The 21,182-nt window shown below is 39.4% G+C and overlaps 1 protein-coding gene and 1 long non-coding RNA gene across 2 annotated transcripts in view; one reads left to right on the top strand and one right to left on the bottom strand.

Annotated features, from left to right (window-relative positions):
- Positions 1–21,182, top strand: part of SYNPO2 (synaptopodin 2) — a 77,203-nt gene that overhangs the window by 16,141 nt on the left and 39,880 nt on the right. The window lies entirely within an intron of this gene.
- LOC148224090 (uncharacterized) lies at positions 1,566–19,841 on the bottom strand. The gene is made up of 4 exons (XR_015803585.1): positions 19,330–19,841; positions 2,548–2,671; positions 2,345–2,384; positions 1,566–1,637 (listed from the first exon to the last, which is right to left on the bottom strand). It is a non-coding gene; the product is annotated as an uncharacterized LOC148224090 (long non-coding RNA).

The following is a 21,182-nucleotide window of genomic DNA, read 5'->3' as shown; positions in this document are numbered from 1 at the left end:
CTGCCTTTCAGGGATAGAAACTGGGGTTATGCCTCATAAAGCAAAGTTTTAATAGGGTTTGTGACCTGTTCATCTTAGAAACATGTATTGAAAAAGTGCAGGATAGCTCATACAGTAGCTGGGTGAGAGATGCTGACTGTTTAGCAAGTGTTCCATGAAAAAAATTGCATTTTTCCATGTTTTGCAAGTTCAATACTAGTTGTTTGCATATTGCTAATCTAGCAAGAGAATTCTATAAAATTTTTATTTTCTTCCTCCTTAGTGTATATTTGTCCCTTGTAGTCCCTTTGTATTTGTCCCTTGTAGTCAAGACACATTCCTTTAAATTTCAGACTATTAAGTGGTTTTCTGTTTGAAAGTTCATGTCCAATGTCATCCATTTATATAAAGCTTCCCAAAGTGCTAGTAGGAATTTTTTGTTATTTTCTCATGCTTGAAGCACTATGCAACTTTTCCCTGAGTGTTTCTCCTAAGACTGGTCCAACTGAGGCTGAAGTTAATAGAAAGTGACCAAGTTATTTCAATGGGAGTTTCACACTTGGAAAGCAAAATCATGACTGTATTTTGGCAAGACTGTGGATGTATCTGAACTCCCATACCTAGGAATTTTACAGGAAAATGCTGAGCACTTTAAATTGCCATGAGTCTAACTGCATTTGAATCTTCTGAATATATCTAGAATGTCCTGTAGCCTTCAAGCTAAGTGTTAAAAGAAAAATGCTTCAAAACCCTCTTGACCCCACTTCCAGCTTGCTCATGTTGGATCATTTGGGAATGTCCTGGCCAAACAAGGTTCATGGTTGTGTCACAAGCACTCATTTCTTTCTGCAAACCCAGAAATAATGACTATGCTTTACAGTCTAGCCCAGGTTTTACAGTAGAGCTCAGACATGCACTGCTGATGGTTTTTACCTTTAATGATGAGAGATCCACAGGCACAGCCATTATTTACCACTGCAGTAGATTGTGGATAGACAAATTATAGAATTTGGATATTTTAATAGATTGTAAATACATGTATATTTTGTAGATCTCACATTTTAAAAAATGTGTGGGTGAAACTATTGTTGCTGCTGCTGCTGTCCCAAAGTGCTGCTCATTGTGGGGACCTAGGAGGTTGCTATTTGGGAAGGGTCCTGCTGCTGGGAATGGGAGGCCAGCTGGGACAGGAGGCTCCTCCTTGACAATAGTCTGGCTAGTGCTCTGCCTGATAATGAGGGGAGTGATATTTCAGAGAGTCTGTGCCTCTTTTAAAGGCCTACCCTGGACCTGGTTGCCAGGGAGCTGTGGGAGGGCCAAGGCTGGCAGCAGACAGGGAAATAATTCAGCTGAACTCATTTAGAGTGCATCAGTAGAACTAAGTGAACTATTAAAATAAACAGTTTCCCTAAATCAGAAAGGGTTATGGAGCCTTTGCAGATTTCTTTATACCATATTGAGCTATTAGTGCTTTCTAACAGGAGCCACTGCATTGCACAGTTGCCAGTGTGCTGAGGACATGATGGTGTTCAGGCTTGCACACGTGGCAGGACTCACCTTGGGCTGTCTGACATGGGTCATTTTTCAGGATCCACAGCAGGCAGGGATACAGCAAGGCCCTGCCTTCCCCACAGAGACTGAGAAGCTGCTGCCTTGCTCTGTGGATCAAAGGGAACCAGCAGTAACAGCATGAGAGAACAGGACTGTGAGCAAACCCTTCCTTCCCCCTTCTGCTGAGAACTCCTGCTGAACACCTGCAGAGAGGGCAATGGTTCCTCTGCTAGAATAACTCCAGATTTTCCAAATATCCTGATCAAACCTCTGGCCAGGATATAACCTTAATCGAGTAGAAACAACCCAACACTTCACTAATGCCTTCGGATATCCTGGATCAATTTTCCTCTAAGTGCTACCTAATTGATTTAATGAAAGAGATTTTCTTGATTTAAAAGGAAGCATCCTGAGTATTTCCTGGACTGTAGATTTAATTTGTTTGGCACTGGTATAGGTATTCATCAGCAAGCAAACACCTAGTTTTAATTTATAACAGTCATTGCACTTCATACTAAAACCAGAGATTTAGGAAGAAACTGGGTGTGAGAAAGTGCTGCTTGCAATTGAGACTATAGACTATTAGTGAGCAATGCAGGAGTGCATTTCCCTACTGCTTAGACTTCCTTGATGGCAGTTTTTGCAGATACTTATGTCTTAGTGAAAAATCAAAGTGAAAAAATGTAGTAATACACAGCAATAGCTATGAGAAGAGCATATACTGCAAGAGATTTCTAGGTCATATATTCAGGGGAATAATACAATGCCCAGCAGAGAAAACAGAAATATTTACAAGTGTTGAATAAAAAAGTACCTTGGCTTTTAGGTGGTATTGTCAAATTATGATTTCCTGCCTAAAAAAAAAAAAAAAGGATAATGAAGATAAACACAAGTTAACAAAGAGAAATAAAGGAAACAATCTTATCAAAAATAATAGGGCAGGAAGCAGCATATATTTTGTATATGAAAAAAAAAGGCTTCCAAAGAAAACCTAGTGATAGTCCATAAAAATGTTACCTCAAAATGCTGTGGAATTTGTAGCTGAGCTCCCATTTCCTTCAAAGGCTGAAAATGACAAGTTCCTGCAAAGCAGCCTTCTCAAAGTTTGCAAAGGCCAATGGTTTAGTTTCTATTTTTCCTACTGCAAAGAAAATGACAGAGGTCAAGCATACAATTTGAAAGTTAAGTCCTTTCCCCGTGTCCCTTTCCTGTTGCTGCCTCCCCTTAGTGTTCCACGAGCTCTCCTATGCATTGGTTGGCAGCCTCACCTTGTAGCCACACAAATTTACACACAGCACCACCAGAATTCCAACTTGGTGTACTTTAAAAGCCTAAATTTAAACCAACCCTCATGGAAGAAAACTTATCAGATACTTTTCCTGGAGGAAAATCTCCATGCTCACAATATAAAATATCTTTTGCCTGCATTTTTGCACTCAAAAGCAGAAACCGAAATTGATTGAAAGATTTTTTTTTTCTCCATGTAATACCTTTTTTGGTTATGAACCAGTGGTGCTGACAAATATCCAGCTCTTGCCAGGAGCTAAACTACTACATGTCAATCTAGTCCATTTTTGACAGTACACATGCAAGATATAGATAGCCACAGCTTTAAAACAGCATTTTTATAATTCTCCTTAGAATATCTAAAATCAAAACTGCAAGAGAAAGCACAGCCAATTTCAAACCTTGTTGCATAAGTGCAATAATTACTTCTGAAAGAAAAGAGCCTGATACACAGAACAAGGGTGACAACAGGTTCTATTAATCAAAGTGTACTCTAATGGAACTAAAGATGGAGTACAAACCAAAAAGTCAGAAATATTATTCAAACTTCCTAGCTTGATCCATTTTAAACTCCTGCAATGTGAGTGAGAAATCTGTAATATTTTGTGCTTATATATCTTGAGGCATTTGGATGCCAGGATCTCATTCTTAGCTTGGGCCCAAGACTGCTCCAGCAAATTCATTTTAGAAACGTAAAGTTTAGTTTTCATATTGATGTGATCAGCAGAACTGACTAATGGCAATGCAACATGCTGAAGGGCTCCTTTGGAAGAGCTGGTTCCAGAAATTATTGCAGCAGTCACAAAGAGCTGATGAGGGGGAGGGATGAGCTATGAATCCACACAGAACAGTCCCACATTACAGGCCAGGGCCTAAACTTATGGGTCAGATACAGCTTTTTCTGGAAATAGTTAAAACTTGGGTTTCCAACTACTGCTCTTAGCTGCAAACCTGCCTTTATCAAATCTGAGTTGTTAAGTGGATCAGTTCTGAACACATTTTGCAGTCAGGTCCTCATCTAATGTCACACTGTCCCTCATCCCCCCATGGGCTCTGACACCCACAGTGTGCTCCTCTGATCTCCTTTTGCACAGAGACATGAGCACACAACTTCCACCCTTGAATATCCACTTCTAAATTACTTTGCTCTAAAAAGCTCTCTTCAAACACCTTGCATTGCTTAGTCTAACCTAACTCCTAAACTGGGCCCTATTTTCTTCTGCTCTCTCCTTGGTTTTCTGGTCCTTTTCCTCTATATCCTTCCACACAGATCATCAATTCTAACATGAGCTGGGGTGTTAGGATCGTCTTTTTGGTCATTTTTACCAGGGGAAACAGCTCCACTGTTTAATGGCATATACATGTCTTTGCTGGCATTTCCCATTCCTTCATCTGTCAGGTGTTCTAAGGAAGGGAACTCAACGTTTGAAAGAAACCATTGCAGGTTAAGGCACTGGGAAACCCTGGTACATGATGAACACAACAGCTCAGTCTGGGATTGTGAGGGTTATCAAACAGGGAAGAACAGTAACTCAAATGTATTAACTGCTTCACTACAAACACTGTGTGCACAAGAATACGTAAATGATGATGACAGTGGATTAAACTTGGTTCACATGCCTTCAAACATACTCAGTATGACATTCTTTTTCATTTATGCAGCTGAGCAAATTTATTTCAGCCAGCAGGTGGGGGGGTCTAAGAAAACTGATTGGACTATAGAACAAGAAGACATCTGTACAGCTGAGAGAGCTTTGAAGATATGCCAGATTTATTAGGGATTTTTTATCTTTCAATAAGGTTAAAGTTCTTCTAGAAAAATCCTAGTATTACTTCTACTCCTCACACCAAAAATAAACCCCAAATGAAAACAGCATCAGGGACAGTCATGAAAGAATTTTTTATGGCCTTTATCTCTGAAAGTGTTGATATGAAATACAGAAGTTGCCAATTCCAAGCAAAAATCACCTATAGATCCTTGCAAATAGCAACATGCTATTACAGGATGCTATTACTATTATGCTTCAGTATTTAACTAGGCTTGGCAGGCAGAGGAAAAAACAAAAATATACTCACATTCTGGCAATCTACTGCATGCTGAATTTTAGAGCATTAGGCCATGTTACCATCTTGTCCTATTTAGGAAATTTTTTGTCTAGATTTCTTTGTTTGGGTTCTATAATATAACTGCAAGCTGATCCAAAATGACAATAAGCTTCATTCCAAGTGCAGTAGGAGAATGCAGACACAGATGCTGCCTCACTGCTTGTCCATAAGGAGGATTGCAAAGGATCTCTTAGGTTCCTAAAGGAAGAAGTCTGTTGCCAGCACCTTTCAGGCAGAATTTGCTAGTATTGCTGATTTGCTAAATTTGTACAAAAAATAGTAAGGTATGTAAATGTCAAGACAATGTATCACATTCTCATACAACATAAATGTTCTAAGCATGAAACTTGGAAAGACTGGATTGTATTCAAAGTTTGGGTGAAAAAAAAGTAACAGTTCCTCTAGTGCAGGTAAATTTGGAAAACAAGAGAGCCCAGGTGTGCTCTGCAGTGGTTTATGGGTTTCTTTAGGAACATTATGCTACTCAGTACAAGTCAGACCCACACTATCCCATTCCTCAAGAGTGAGCATTATAGCTCCCTTGCTTAATAAGTGGAAATACTGGGAAGTGTTTGCTATTTTCCTTCTATTTTCTCTGTCCCACTCATTACATAAATCTAAATTTTCAATTTAAGATTACTAGCGATTCAAATTCAAATGGATCTAAATGTGTAATATCTAGACAATTGCTTTGCCTCCTCCTTTTATTCTAGTCCTTCATCATGAAATCTTTTGTGTCAAGAGAGGTAGCTGGAAATTTCCGGCTTCCAGTTCTCTGTTCAAACTTGCTTTTGAATCTCTGAAGGATGCAAGGGGAAAAGCACATTGGAATTTCTTTAAGAAGCCCTACTGGTAGCTGTGCTGTTAGATCTCCCGTGTAGGGGAGATGGCTCCAGTCCCCGTGGAGACATCAACAATCCTCTTTCCTAAATAATTGGACACAGTGGACATTGGTGCAGCATCACACACAGGGCTGTCATACGTTATTGCAGTCTCGTCTTTGAGCTTTTTCTCCTCGGATGAGTTCATTTTTTCAATCCTAACATGAATTTGACACGATTTTTGGCTGCAAAACAAGGCTAGTTCTGTGCCAGAAAAGCCCAGGATAAATGTGTCAGAACCTATTTTCATCTGCTTATTTAAGTCTTCCAGAACAACATTTAAGCCCTTCTCCCCACTCAGAACTATGCCTACCTTGAATGCTGTGTTTATTTGTACTCAGGATAGCTAGGCAACAAGGGAACAAGTACCCATGACCTGGTAAAACTGTATTGTATTAGGCTGTGTCCAAGTCTTTGTTAATGTCAAGAGATTAAATCAAATGCAAAGCCCAGACCAAAACCATGGAGCTGTGGGTTTCTCATGTTATCTTCACCTCTTTTTTCAAAAAAATTAATACTGCTACCACCCAGCATCACTGACAGGAACAGCTGTAGCTCTAACTTCTGATCCAGATCCTGCAGACCCTTGGTGCACTGAAGATGCACTTTTGATGAATCTTTATCTCCTCCCTATTAGAGTGCAATGCATCATGACCTCTGAGACACCCAAAACGAGCTCTGTCCAGAGGAAGGTGTGGGACCTGATGAGCTGTGGCTTTGCAAAAGGCTCTGGCCTATGACAGAGCCGGGCACAGAGTGAAGTCTGTCAGGCTGAGTGTGAGGCAGGTTTGTCTGCCCCTGTATCCCAGTCTGGGAACTGGGAGTACTGGGGAGCACCATGGAGGGGCACAGGAGCTGCTTGGACACGTTCATTCAGGTGGAGCCAGATTTATGGGCCCAAGCTCAGGGCTGTGGCTGCAGCCAGCAGAAGCAAGGAGGATGCTGCAGCCAGCTGGGGGAGCAGGGTGAAGTGGATATAATAGAAAACAAATCTGGCCAATTTTTTCAAGTGTGGCTTGGCCTCAGAACTGCTCAGAATCATTACTGTATAATATATTAGATGTGCCTGAACAAGTTAAATTTCTCGTTTTCTTGGACAGTGAAACAATATTCCTTCTTTTCTGTACTATAAATTACTGTAAAATACAAATTGAGATATCCTGTTGATATGTGGGTTTTCTTTCTGGTTTTGTTTGGTTTGGTTGTTATGCCTGGTTTCTAACAAAGCATAACTTTCAGTGCACATTCATGTCAGCAATGGCCTTATTTGAAACAGCAGTTCTTCTCAAGGTGCCTCGCAGGGTGATGACCCTTAATTCCAGGCATCCCAGCTTTGATTAAAACCACATGAAACAAGTTCATCTTTGTAACCCTGCACTAGAGAATCGCCTGCTTTCCTCAAACACACAAAAAGCCTGGATTAAGACTACCCTAACTCATCTTTATGTTGGTCACATTTTCTTATACCTTGTCTGTCTCCCACAGTTCGAGCTCTGAACAATTATTACAATCACAAGCATTCCTCCTGAGTGAGGAGCAGAGTCATTTTCATCTTAAATCCAAGAACAAAACCATTTTTTCTTATAAGACAAGATTTTCTGTTCTCTCCTTCTACAGAAGTAAACTGCATATAGGATTATAAGAAGATGAAATAATGTACTTCAAGCCAGTGTCTATTCCTGTCCCTCCCAAGAGTAACTGGCTAGAATGGAGAGGAGAAGGAAAAGAAAGGAACATAGAATGCAAGAGCAAAACCACAAAGCTCTTTAGGGAATTGACATTTTTTAAAAAGGGGAAAATAGTAGGCAACACACAATTGCCACCACCATTAACTGCTAAGTCCTTAAAGAGGAGCTGTGAGGAACTGCTAGGGTTTTATTTCCCATTTTAAGACAAGATCAACAAATATGATACAGGGCTTTTCAACACCAGCCAAACCATGGCCATAGTCACATTATCACAGTGACACAGGGCACCTAAATCCAACAAAGACCATCCCATCTGAATTCTCTTTCCCTCTGAGCAATCACTGCCTTCACTACTGCTGTTTTCTTTTTGTTTTGAGGTCAAAAATCTTGCTACTTTGGTCCCTGTCTTTCTTTCTCAGGCCTTCACAAAGGGTTTAAAAGTTGGTATGATCTTTCATGATTTTGTGATTCCCATTTGAATACCCACACCCTTTTCTTTCCTTCTAAAGCAGCTGCTCTGATCATATAGGCCTTGTACCTATTCAAGTTTTTAGAACTGCACTGGAGATGCCTCAATGCAATCAGACACTCGTGGAAATTAATTAATAATGACAGCTTTACTGCTCCTATCCACATAAACATCTTTTTATCCATCTTTGCTCTTCCTGGGGACAAAAAAAGGTCCCACCTAGCACTTTAAGAGATAAATAAACGAAGCATTTCTAAAGTGTCAGCAGGTCCCCAGCTCCATCATAACTGTTCAACACTTTCAAGAGGAGTCCAAAGTGATTATAAAAGATACTAAATACCGTGTGAATGATCCTCTAGTATGATAGTATCTAATTTCTAAAATCTAGTTGTTGTTTCTGGCTTCTGATTAGCAAGCTAATGCTGGTTGCTTTTTTTTGGAGAGCACCATACAGTGTTATGTGCTTTCCTGCCTTTCACAGTGTATCCATTGCAATAATAAGCCATTTCTAAACCAGTGTAGACTAATTACAGCACATATAGTAAAATCTCATGCTCTGAATATATTAAGCACAGGCACAGAAATTATCTTAAGCACCTGCTTGCAAAAGCTGTAAAACTTCTCCTTAAATAAAGAAATGCAGACAGAAGATTTAATTGATAAAACACCAAACCAAAGACTTTCTGATTTACCTTCTGCCCATAGATGTGTTGATGTTTTCTCAAGATTGTGAAGTACTAATTATCCCCAAGGCTAAAAGCAAATTCCTCATATAATAAATCCTAAGCATAAAGCAGCCACTACAGTTAAAATACTTTGTGAAACATTAGTTGATCCTCTAATAGCTCAAATTCTGGCTGCAGAAATACTTCTGTTCATTGAATTATGAGACAGGAATCCTTTATGAGCCCCAGAAAGTAATTCAGCCTTACTAATTTTCCATCAGAGCTTCTAATCTTGCCTAAATATTAAATCTTAGATTAAAAAAAAAATTAAAAAGAACTTTAAAAACAGAAAAGTACTTGAATACTGTTTTTCAAATGGTGGTTTCACTTTCTGTAGGAAGCAAATGTTTCTGTGGGGATCACCTGAAGGAATGCCAAATATCCATAACAGACTTCAGCACTGCATTTCATAGAGCAGTGCAAACCTTTTCACAAATAAGCAAGCTCGGAGGAGCTTAGCTCACTTTTAAATAAGCATGAAATTGCTTTGTTGTTTCTTCAGTTTTCATGTGGAACTAAGTGAAACAGAGCAATTTTAACAGAATTTTGCAAGGAGATTTGCATTAGTTCATTTTAATTCAATTACTAAGCATATAAGCTGTTTATATGGCCATACCCAGAGAAAGCAAAATTTAAGTTTTCACAGCCGTGCTTGGGACTTTGAAACGTGAAACTATAAAAACCACATACTTCAGAGTTTATAATTAAATAAAGGACAAGTGTCATCTCTACCTCCCTCTTTTACACATCTGTTTAAAAAATAAACCTAATTTATCACAGGATTTGATCTCTTAAACATTAGGGGCAGTTATGCTTATAAGAACAAGCATCTTTGCACAAGCTATATGTAGGGCAATTGTAAAATGTACAGACAGCAATAAAAGTGCTTGTAATCTGGAGATACAAATAAACAACCAACAAAACACGGAGCATTAAGCTGTGCTAATATAATGAGAGGTAAGGTTTCTCAAAAAATCTTGCAAAATGTGTTTTTCTGATCTTTTGGGATTGAATCTATAACACATAAACACTGATTCCTATCTACTCTCTCAGCCAGAAGTGGCACATGATGTGCACTAACAATAGTGAAAACTCACCAGAGTGCTCAAGCACATAATTTGTATAAATATACATCATTAATTTATACCAGAGCTATCTGCTTAGGCTCAGAATAATGCTGATACAGCTGGCTGAACCACAGCACTCAGAAGTGTCACACAGCTACAATCCTGCAATGAAACACAAAATAGAGCCAACAGAAGTAAAATTTTCTTTATAAGGATTCTAATGCCACAAAACTGGAGGTTTTCCTAAGCCCATATGAGACTCTACAAATTAATGCTGGTGGTATTTGCTTACTGATCCAAAGAGAAAACCCTCTCAGCATCTAAAACACACGGATCTTTTTTTGTTCCTTTTGCAAGAGAATCACAACTTGAGTTCTGTCTTTAACCTGCTGAAGGGATTTCAAGTGTCAAACCTCTGTCTGTATACTAAAGAACAGGGCAGAATAGAAAGCACACAGCAGCCTCACACAGGCCATTGGGGAAATGCTGAGTCCTAACAACAATGCAAAAGGTAGATTTCTGCAGCTAAAACTTGGAGCCAGCCAGGTGCAAATGCTTTGTTTCCACTGCCATGAGTTTAGGTATCCATTCATAGGATTTAGAAATGGATATGTGGAAAAATAGTTATGCCAGCAAAATTTTTTGTGTAGACATAGTCCAAATTGAATAAATCAACTGCCTGGAGACTCTGTGCTCAGAGACCTGGCACTCATCTCCCATCTTCTAGAACACACGTAGAGATGATTGTTTTTTTTTTTTTGTTTCTAGGAGACATAAATTGAATAATTAAAAAAAAAATCACGTTAAATATGCAAAGAGATGACAAGATATCTTGGGAATGAATGTATCCACATAAAAAATAAACATAGCAAAAGAGGAGAGCAGAGCTGAGTGAAAGAATTTTTAGGAGCAGGAGACCATAGTGTCTAGGTTAAAATATACAATGATAAAATTGTAAGAGTTGATAATCTTAGTCTTGCACAGAGAAAAAAAAAAGATAAAAAGCCTGAGTCTTGTTAAACGTTAGAAGTGTAACATAGATGTAAAGCACTAAAAATTATTGCTCTCATCTTATACTGATCTTATACTTGCTCTGATCTCATGTATCACTTTGTACAGAGTTCAGGCAGTGCCTTTACATCAAAGAGAGCTGGAATGAAGCCTGCTCTGGCAGCCTGGTGTCTGGCTGAGCCTGAGTTCCCTGTGGATTTATACAAGTGCTACAGCCCCGAGCTGGGCTGGCATGGTTTGGCTGCCAGTCATCAATTTATCTTTTAGGGTAGCAATGATGGAAACTCAAGGGCTGGGCTGGAGCAGAAGCTCAGTCCCTTGCACACACGAGCTGTAAAGCACTGCTGGGGATATAAATCCAGACAATCCTTCCAGAGGATCTTGCACCACTGATGTTTCCAAAGCTGAGCAGCAGAAGGGCAGAGTTACAGAGGAAAATGCACACTGCAAGTAACTGCAGTTGATTTAGCACAGAAAATTGTCAGGATGAAAGCTGAAACAAAAGTTTGGAAAGAAGAGTTTATAGTCTATAAATGGAATGTGAGACTGCTGTTACAAGAGGTGGATTCTGTTCCAACTTCAGCCATTGCAAGTTCTCCCCCATACTGTATTGTCTCTTCATACCTGATTTGTCTAGAGAGAAAAAAATATTAAGGAAAAAAAAATCCCCCAGAACCACTAGTGAGGTAATGAGGACTTCTGTACAAAATGACTTTAAAGTTTTCCAACTTGCTTCACTCTTTAACACGATTTATGGATTCCCCTGTTACTTAGCTTCAGTACACCACAAGGAACCAGGCTTCCAAACTAACTGGATCCCATTTTTTTGTGACATATTTAGGCAACCGTTTCCCGAGGATGTTCTTTCCTTGTTCAATTTCCCTGTCCACATACTACTGAGATGCATTCAGTAGAGTTTTCTTACTGAAAGATCACATTTCTTTTAACAGTTTTCACAACTACTTTCGTGTTTTCGTGAAAAATATTAAGGATAGTAAACAGCATTCTCTCACAGCAGAATATGAGCAATTTTGATTGGAATTAGTATATAATTTTCTAGCCAGCTTTGGAAGAATCAGCACTGAGCCAGGTCCAATTACAAGCAGATTTTCTGGAAGCATTTTCTTTTCAGCAACAGCATTAGTCATCTGAAAATGTGTGTGGGTGTCCATGCACTCATTTTTTTCTATACTTCATAAAGGAACTCTCCCTGATATGTTTAACCTGCAATAAGCAGGCAAAAATGTCAATAATTATCTTTATCATCAGGGTAAATCAGCTATTTGAGAGCAGAGAGATCTCAGTGTGTTCCCTGATAAGGAAATTATGGAGGATGGGCAGCACTGCTAAGACCATCCACTGTAATTATAGAACATTAAAGTATGTCTTCAAAATTTATATCTGATTACCTTAAGAACACAACACAAAAGAAGTATTTGAGAGCAAGATATGGTCTGAGGAAGAAAATAACTGACTTTGCCATTAAATAAATCAACAATCTAACCTGTTTAAAACAGTCGATAGAGGTTCACATAAAATGTGATAGCCACAGTCTGTGGAGAAAGGAATAGCTGTAAAAACTATCTCTTAAATCTGCTTTATTTTGAGAGTTCAGGATATGAAGAAATTCATATTAATAACATCCTTTAAAAAAATAAAAAATAAAAAAAGATACAGACCATGAGGCACATGGGATTGCCGTGACTCTAAGTTTATATTTTAGGATAATGCTCTCCAAAGACTCTTTGAACATTTCCTTGCTTGGCTTTTTTACAGTAAGTATGCTGTGAGATTTCAGGCTGACCTTTAGCTTTTGGAAATCCCTGAGTCTGTGCTTGCAGAGCAAGCCTGCACATTTCAGCTAAACAGAAGAAGGAAAAACAGTGAGGAATGTTTTGTTATGGGACAGACTAATTTCTTTTAAACAAAAGAAACACCGCTGATTCAACAAAATACAGCTAGAGATGTGTTAAGTGGAAAGGAGGAGAAATGTTTGATCTGGCAAGCAAAATTTAAGTAAGGGGACAGTTTTCTACAGCTGGTTGACAATGGTTGCCATTACACAGAGGGTAAGGGGAAAGATATTTCTTTTGCCTTTTCTTGGGTCTGCATTGCATACAGCCTGTAGAGCCAATGCCTTTTCCACATGCATGTCAAATCCTGCATATTATCCTTTATGGAGGAATGGAATAGGCCATCTCATTTATTTGTTGGGTGCAATCTACTGTGGAGGAGCATATAACATGCAAGGATCATCACCATCATCATGGTTGCCAAGCTCCCTGCTGGACTTGCCCTTGCAACTCGTGTCTCTCAGGCTGCACTGTGAGACAGAAAGGGGTAACACAGAATTAATGCCCTTTGAGCATCTCCTTATCTGCAGGGAGATGTGCACCCATGCCCCAATCGATATCCATATCATCTAAGCTGCTTCTTAGGGAAAAAAGAAATCAAACCACGGCTAAAAGTTGTTTTATTAAGAGTGAGCAACCTCAATCTTCTTTTGAGTTCTCACAAGCCTACTTAAAACACTACTAAAATTAGAATTCTGTCCTTTTTAATTAACTACAACCCAAATAGCTTAGGCTGAGACAATGCCAGTGGTTTCCAGACCCACTTTTCCCAGTAGACTGCTTTAAGGGACTTTTATACTGGGAAATAAAACTAATGTCTTGTTTGTTCTCATATCTGACTGGGGAAAGCAGAGTTCCAAAAGAAATACAAGAGTTACTTGTTTATGTTAAGATAAAGCCTGGATGTGAGATGTCATCTCATTTATGATTTCTCCCACAAATCTAGTACACTCAGAACCAGATGCTTCTTATTCAGAGTGATTAATTGTAAGAAAACTTTCTAATATCTGGGTTTAAGGTTTCTCACTTAATTGCATTTGAGTGTGAAATCAGACAGGAATGAAGTGTGGAGAACAAATATTGTTCCAGAAAAAAATGGAATAATTTTTCACAACCTGCAGTGCTCTCAGCTTTTCTAAGTACAATACTCCGGGGTAGTGAAAACTGGTTTGAACTTCTCATATTTCCTTTTGACATTACTGAAATAATTTATAATTGAAAATTAATGCTTTGAATGGAAAAGTTGAGTGACTGAAAAATGAGGAGCAGGGGTATAGAAAAGAGAAGTCTGAGAGCATTAACAGTAAGAGGAGCAGGGAGCTCCAGTGCCCTGTGTGTGTCTATGCTCAAGCTGATGATTTCCTTACCTTCCTCAGCATGAGAATTAGAGCAGATGAACCACGAGGGATGTGCAATCCATACAGCATAGCATGATTCCAGGTAGTCCCTCTTTTTGTTATGCACCATAAAGCAAAGAATAATTCAGAATAATCATCAAGCAGGGGGATTCTCTGATAAAAACAGGTTAAATGGGGTCTTCTGTAGGTGATCTGACTGAATGCAAAGCTACTATAATGCCCAGAGGCAGAGAAGAAATTGCTCAGAAAGGAAATAAAAAAGTAAAAACCAAACCAATGTCAGAATTTGACAGGAAACAGATTTTCCATTCCACTGCTTTTTAAGGTGTATCCTTCAAGTATAAGAAGTTTCAGTTTTTATGAATCATGTTTGGAACTGCTGCAGTCTTTGTAAATGACAACTGACACAATAAGCCAACTTCCTCTAAGTAAGCTAGTCATCAAAAAACCTTGATTTCTGCTTTATTACAAGAGATATTGAGAAAATGTGTTAATAACAAATATCCAGCTGGACTACAAGCAAGTGGTAAAAGACAAGTGAGTGGTGCCTTATAAGAATGTATCTTGCACATTGCAAACTTTTGTTATATGCTATGCTTCTAAACACATAAATACTTTCCCTTCAAGAAACAGGGAGATCTCTCTCCTTCTGGAGAACAGAACTGGATGAAGCATAAATCTCTACATTAGTCATAATTAACTGCAGGGAAATATTTTATCATTTCATGGTCATATATCCAATGACTCTCTACAAATGATGAGTCTTGGAGAAAATCTCCTGCCATTTTGGTACTTCACAGTCTGAACAGGAAGCCAGCACAGCTGTTGTGACACAGAGCAAGTCTAGATGCAGCAATTGATTGAGAGGATAAACAGCAGTGCTAAATCAAATAGTTAATTTCCTTACATTACTCATGCTAGCAATTGCCTGTGTTTCCTACATCTTACTGCATACATACAGTAACAAAAAGAGAATTCCCAGAAGATTTTTAGTGTGTGTGCCTGTTCTCTCCTCAATTTTTCAGTCTTGAGCTGCTCTTTCAGTGTGTAGGGCCTCTTCAATACAGATGACTCATTATGAAGTATTCTCCAAATGCAAGGTGAACAAGCATCTGCAGTGGATTAGGGTGATGTCAAAGCCATTCCAGATTCTCCATATTAGATATGAACTTGGGTCAGGAAAGAAATGAAGCACTTGTTCATTGAGTCATCTGGACATATAACTCATCTCAGCCATACTTTGGGAGGCAGTTACACTCCCAATAGCCAAAGTGATCTGAAGCCTGTTTTTCCAGGTGAAAGGCCTGATAAAGCACTGGGAGCTATAAGAGTCTTATTTTCCATAACCAGACCTTGTTAGAGTCACCAACAAGTGGAGAAACCTTTTCAAGATTGCAGAATCCTCTCTAGCACAGACTGTAGCTTCCAGCACTGACCCCAGAAGAATGGCAGAGATCATGTGAACACTCTCTTGTGTGGCTGCTGCCCTCTGGTGTGAACTCAGCCTGGGCCTTATGGAGCCTCTATTCTGTGCTAAATTATTCCAGAAAGGAATGCATTTCTCTTCAGACACAGAGGCAAAGTAGCTCTGTGTTTTCAAGGATTCATGCTGCAGGTAATTTTTCTCTCAAAAATATGGCTGAGAGGAACCAAGGCTGTTGGGGGCACCATTCAAGACCTGTTTGTGTGGGAGTTATTGTGGCAGCTACACATTCATTCAGGTCCTGTAGACCGGGCTCCTGGCTGGTTTTCCCCCTTTCCCATAGGATTATTTAGCACTGAGCATGTGTGGGGCTGCTTGAGCCTTGAGAGGTTGTTATTCCACTGACTGGAGCTGAAACACCAACCACACTGATGACCTCTTGCAATGGGGCTCTGTCAAAACCTCAGTCACCATAAACCAGGACTTGTGGCCAGAGTAAAACTTCACTCAAGAACCACTGAAACCAGCTTCTAGACCAGAGGATTAAACAAGAATAGGCAATTCCTGACAGAAATTTCCTTAAACTCTTCTAAAATCCTTCAGTGAAGGAGTTTTGGGGAGTCCTAACATAGCAAAATCTTTCATTGTCCTCAAAAATACCGAACATATCAAATAGCTCAAATTTTCTTCACTGCCAAGTTGATTTCTTGCTGCTTTAAGCCTACAAACAAGAACCAAAAATTTTCCTGCCTTCTTTATAATAGTTTCCTGCTGTGAAGAGGTTAAGTCGTCCCTCACATCTTTGTACTTGTTTTTGTTTGTTTGTTTTGTGTTTTGTTTTCCCAAAAGAGAAAGACTGAATACAGTAAATTCCTCCCCAGCTTCCTCATAGGTCATGCTTTCTCTTTGAGCATAGTTACTGATCTACTTTGGACCCTTTCCCATTTGCCCACATCTTTCTGAACTCGACAGGGCACTCACAGCACCAAGTAAAGATGAATAATTACATCCCATGTTCTGCAGATTGAGCTATCCTGTTAATATGGCCCAGGATCACGTTTCCCTCCTTTGCTGAGGAAAAACCCAACAGACAACACAAAACCCCACCAACTACCTCCTGCCCCAGGCTTCCCTTATTCAGTTCAGAGCCACATTAAGCACCCCCCAGAACCTTTGTAGCTGGTGTCCACAAGACACTTCCTGAATTATAAATTCCATTTTCCAAGTGAAGCACTTTGTGTTAATCTAACGAATTATAAAAACTCACTTTTTGTCTTGCCAGATCATCTTTTACAAAGCCAACAATCACACCTTGTGGGCTCTCATTAGTCAATTATATGTGTATACTCTTGCTTCAGTGAGGGATTAATGAAAAGAAGTAATAAAAGGGCATCCTTTACATAAGTATATAACACTGCTTGGATGTAGAATGTTACTCTTATTAAAAAAAGAAAAAAAAATTCCAAAGGACCTAGCCCTGCAAAGTGAGACAATAATGATAAATGCCTTCAAAGGCTTGTAAGGAAATTCCTTCCCTGGTGTCTCTGAGTACAACATCAGTAGTTTTCTAATCAAAGAAGAATCTTCTGGCAATAAAGTGTGGTATGCTTTGTGTAAGGAAATACAGAACTCACAGGAGATCTGTCATTAATGATAACAGCCAATTTTCAATACTTTTCTGCCTAGAGAGATTGGGTGAAAATCCTCACGTTCTCACATCAAATAACATGTGAGAAGACAGAGAAGCACAAAAAAATGCTCTATCATAATGATCTTAGTGAGGACAAAAAAAAGGATAAAATGTCCCTATCTCAGCTAGATCAAACTTGTGATTCTTACTGTTAATCTGAAAATATTATAAAAATAGATTAAGAAATGTGAAAATGGTACTGAAGAATTTGCAATACTTTTAGTGTGTAGTATCAATGTGCTTACCATCAGAAATAATGTCTTTTAATAAAGCTGCTCAAATATTTCACATCAAATTACTCCTCTGAGAAAAATTGAATTTCAAAGCCAATAGATTTGGGGAGCAAAGAGTTTTAATGAGGGAAAGTCCCAAGCTTTCTGGGTTTTTTGATTGATTGGGTTTTGGTGGTTTGTGGTTTTTTTAACATCCTCAGCCTAACAGAATAGATCATCTTTCACTTCTGTCAAAAAATAGTCAGACATGGACAATCACAAAAAAGCCACCCACTTCTGCAGCTGCAGCTAATATTTTTTGTGTTTGTAGTACTCCTTTCCCTAAGTCTTAAATTTGACTTTATCTCCTTTTCTCTTCCTCTTGTCCTTGTTTCTCTGCTCTCTGTTGCAATATATCAAGACAACAACATATGCAGCACGCAGTACTCTAGCCTTACAAAATCATCTTAGTTTATTGAATTGTGCCTGTATTAGGTCTATTAAGTTAAAAAAAATTAAAATCATGATACCTACACATGTAATTTATTGTAATTGACTTTGGGCATGTCCGACAGTGGCCATTTCTGATAGGGAATGATAGGAAGTGGGATTGTATGGAAAGGGGAGAATACTTTTTCTCTGAGCAGACATTTCAATTTTCCTTACACGGTGATTTACTGCCCTCTGCTGTTTGAGACAAGCACAGAGCAGGCAGGGAACAGATGAACTCCAGCTGTAACACCAGCTGGCTTGGGAAACCTGCAATCAGAAAATAGCAGTCTCACCTGACAAGCCGAATTAAACTTTGCACTGGTAGCGAGGCTTTCCACTAAAATAAAACTCAATTACAGTGAAGGTCTTTGTTACTATCTCATTAAAGTAAAGCTATATTATATTGCATTGTACAAAGGACACCTTTGTACACCTTTGGGGGTGCACCTAAGCAACTGGAGCAAAAAAAATCAGTAATTATCAAAACAGATCAAGTTCCACTACTTTACTTTCAATACATAATCTCGATTGTTCAAAGTGAGATTTGGGCCTTCTGGTGGTGATCAACATCCATAGAAATCCAGAACTTCATAAAGCTAGAGACAGCAGTTAAATTCATGGAAGTATGGTTTTAATAGTGTCAGTTATGTTTTTATATTCATGCTTTATGACAATTCGATAAAATTTTTGTATTTTTATTTTTCTGCATCACAAGAAAGCAAGGCTAGAGAGTAAAAGGACAAAAAAAACCCCATGCCACCATTTGCCTGGTGGTCTTTATATGTGATGTTTAAATATTCAGTTCTATTGAGAAGCACTTATGGTCACATGCAATCAGACAATACTTAAAAGTAATCAACAGAAAATAACCAATTAGCATTTTAATGCTCAATCTCATTTATTTTACCCAATTTCTTTATTTCTTTCTTGGACACTCCTATGCAAAAATGTTTCGAAACAGCTACACAAAAGGACCCCAGGAGTAGTAAGATGTTCACAAATATTTTGGAAATTGGTGGCTTTTCAAATAAATCTTTACCCTTAACTAACTTCAGGCTTGTACTAACACACACACAGTGCAGCTGGTTTTTGTAACATGGTACATTTTGTGCTGCTGAGTTAACCTTCAGCTAGTAAGAGGAGGCCTGAGGAAATCATTGTACAATCATGACTTACAGGCTGATGGTGTTTATTTACAGCACAATGGTCTTGCTTAATCCTATTTGTCTCCTACAGCAGCATTTCAGTAAGAAGATGCTGCTTTTTTTGTTAAAGAAGTGCTTGGGCTCACTATATCATTTAGACTTTTTAATATGTAGAATATGTTACTGTTTGACATGACTGGAGACTATTGAGCCCAGAAAACAGAAGTGTCCTTGTCTAGAGGGACATGAGACAGAACAAAGCTTATGAAAAAAAATTACAGATTGAGTTTGTACTGGCACCAAAATTTTGAAGTTAATATGAAAAAAGAGTTTGCAAATGAAATATAAATATAAACCAATTTAAATGATCAAATATGTATCCTTGTACTAACCATTTCAGATGATCAGTCGATGATGATTAAAATTTCAGGTGTGATGTTATGATTACCTGGTTTTCAGGACTTTGAAGCTTTTTCTTCAACATACCCAGCCAGTATAGAGAGAAAAGCTCAGGTGATGCAGGATTATATACTTTGCTGTAATCAAACAAAAAAGTGATCTTGCCTCAGTTAATACTTCTTTTCCTCAGGTCCTAAAGTGCCTTGGAGCTTATAGCCCTTTATTACCACCTTGGAATAGGCATTTGTATATTAACATATTTGTATTTACACTTTACAAATGGAAACTCTGTGTATTACATCTATGGCATTTAAAAGGTAGTGTTGATCAAATGGAAGCTTTTAGTTATTTAGCAGTTGTCAGTTCTGATCTCCCTATGGACGGTAGCTAAAAAAATAAACACAAACTCAAGTGCAGAACAGTGTCTTAGAAGTGGAACATGAAAATTTCAGTGGAAATCACAGTGAAGAAGTTCATTGAGAATACATTAAGACAAATGACTGACCAGATGTACAACAATTTAAGAAATGGTTTTTCAATGTCAGAAAATTGCTGTGTTTATTTTTAAAAACAAGAAGGAAAAAGCTCATTGCCATTTGAATGCACAGCAAGTAGAAGTCAGAATTAACTACCAAACCTTCAGCTCGTTCGGGGAACAGTGAGGGGATTTGTTTAATCCCAGAAGGAAACTGTCCAGGAACTGTGGAAGGCCAGCCCGGGATGCCTGGAGTCAGCTGTCCAGGGGAGCGGTGAGGAACGCGCCCTCACGCCAGGGCTGGCACGGCGGACACGATCGGGAAGGACGAGGGACGGCCATGGAGCCATTTCCCGGGGCTCCCTCAGGGAAGGAAGGGGCAGAGAGGGAAGAGGGAAAACACACTTGCGACTCCTGCCACGGGTGAGCGGCTGCTTTGTGTGGAACCCCTCCAGGACAATGCACAAGGCCTTTAGCAGAAGGGCAGAGCAGAGCTGCGGCCGCGTCCCTCAGGTGTTTTTCAGGAATGACGCCTCGCCATTCCCGCGGCTCCCTGGCGGCGGGGCTGCCCTCAGCCATGGCCGCCAGGGGGCAGTGCGAGACCGCGAAAAGCGCGGGAAGCGGGGCCCGCTCCAGACCCCGCCCCAAATCCCTCCGTCCCATCCCTCAGATCCTTCCCTCAGATCCTTCCCTCAGGTGCCCCAGCACGACAAGGGACAGCTGGGACAGCCAATTGACCCGGCCCTGCCCTAGGCTCACCCCGCTGTTAGCAATCTCATCTGATTTCACCAATAACTCTGCGGAGGAACTCCGTCCGTCCCAACACACCTCAACTGCTCCTCATAAATATAAGCCAGGATCAGTATGTGGTGCGTTTCTAAACGCCGGTAGTTTAATTTCTTTTGGATAACAAATGTCAAAGTAGAGGTGTTATTTCTCCCGCTATTCCTTGCTCAGTGTGATGAATGGATGAAAGAATTTCCCTCCTTCAAGAGGTTCACCTTTCAGTGCAGCTGTTCCCCATTTTATTCACCTGAAACCAAAGAGGTTTATGTCACAGCTAGCCAGACAATATAAAAACAGAAATAGAAAGCTTGAGCAAGTTAAGACCAGAATCATTTCAGTCCCATCCCTAACTCAGAATTCATCACAGGAGCTGTGTTGGAAGTGGATCCAGTGTCCTTAATTTAGTGCTGTTACCTCATTTAGTCCTTACTCTAGCAAAACCAAGCACACCAAGCCTCAGTGCTAACATTGGCAACAGCTGTTAAAACCAGTTTTACCTGGGCTGCCTCTGAAAGTCCAACCAGACCAGAAACGCAACAGTTCCTCTCCAAACTGCGGGAGAAATCACATTGAGAACATTAATTG

The sequence above is a fragment of the Sturnus vulgaris genome, chromosome 4 (assembly GCF_052056855.1).
Source record: "Sturnus vulgaris isolate bStuVul1 chromosome 4, bStuVul1.hap1, whole genome shotgun sequence".
NCBI lineage: Eukaryota > Metazoa > Chordata > Aves > Passeriformes > Sturnidae > Sturnus > Sturnus vulgaris.
This window is presented reverse-complemented; position numbering and strand designations above follow the sequence as displayed.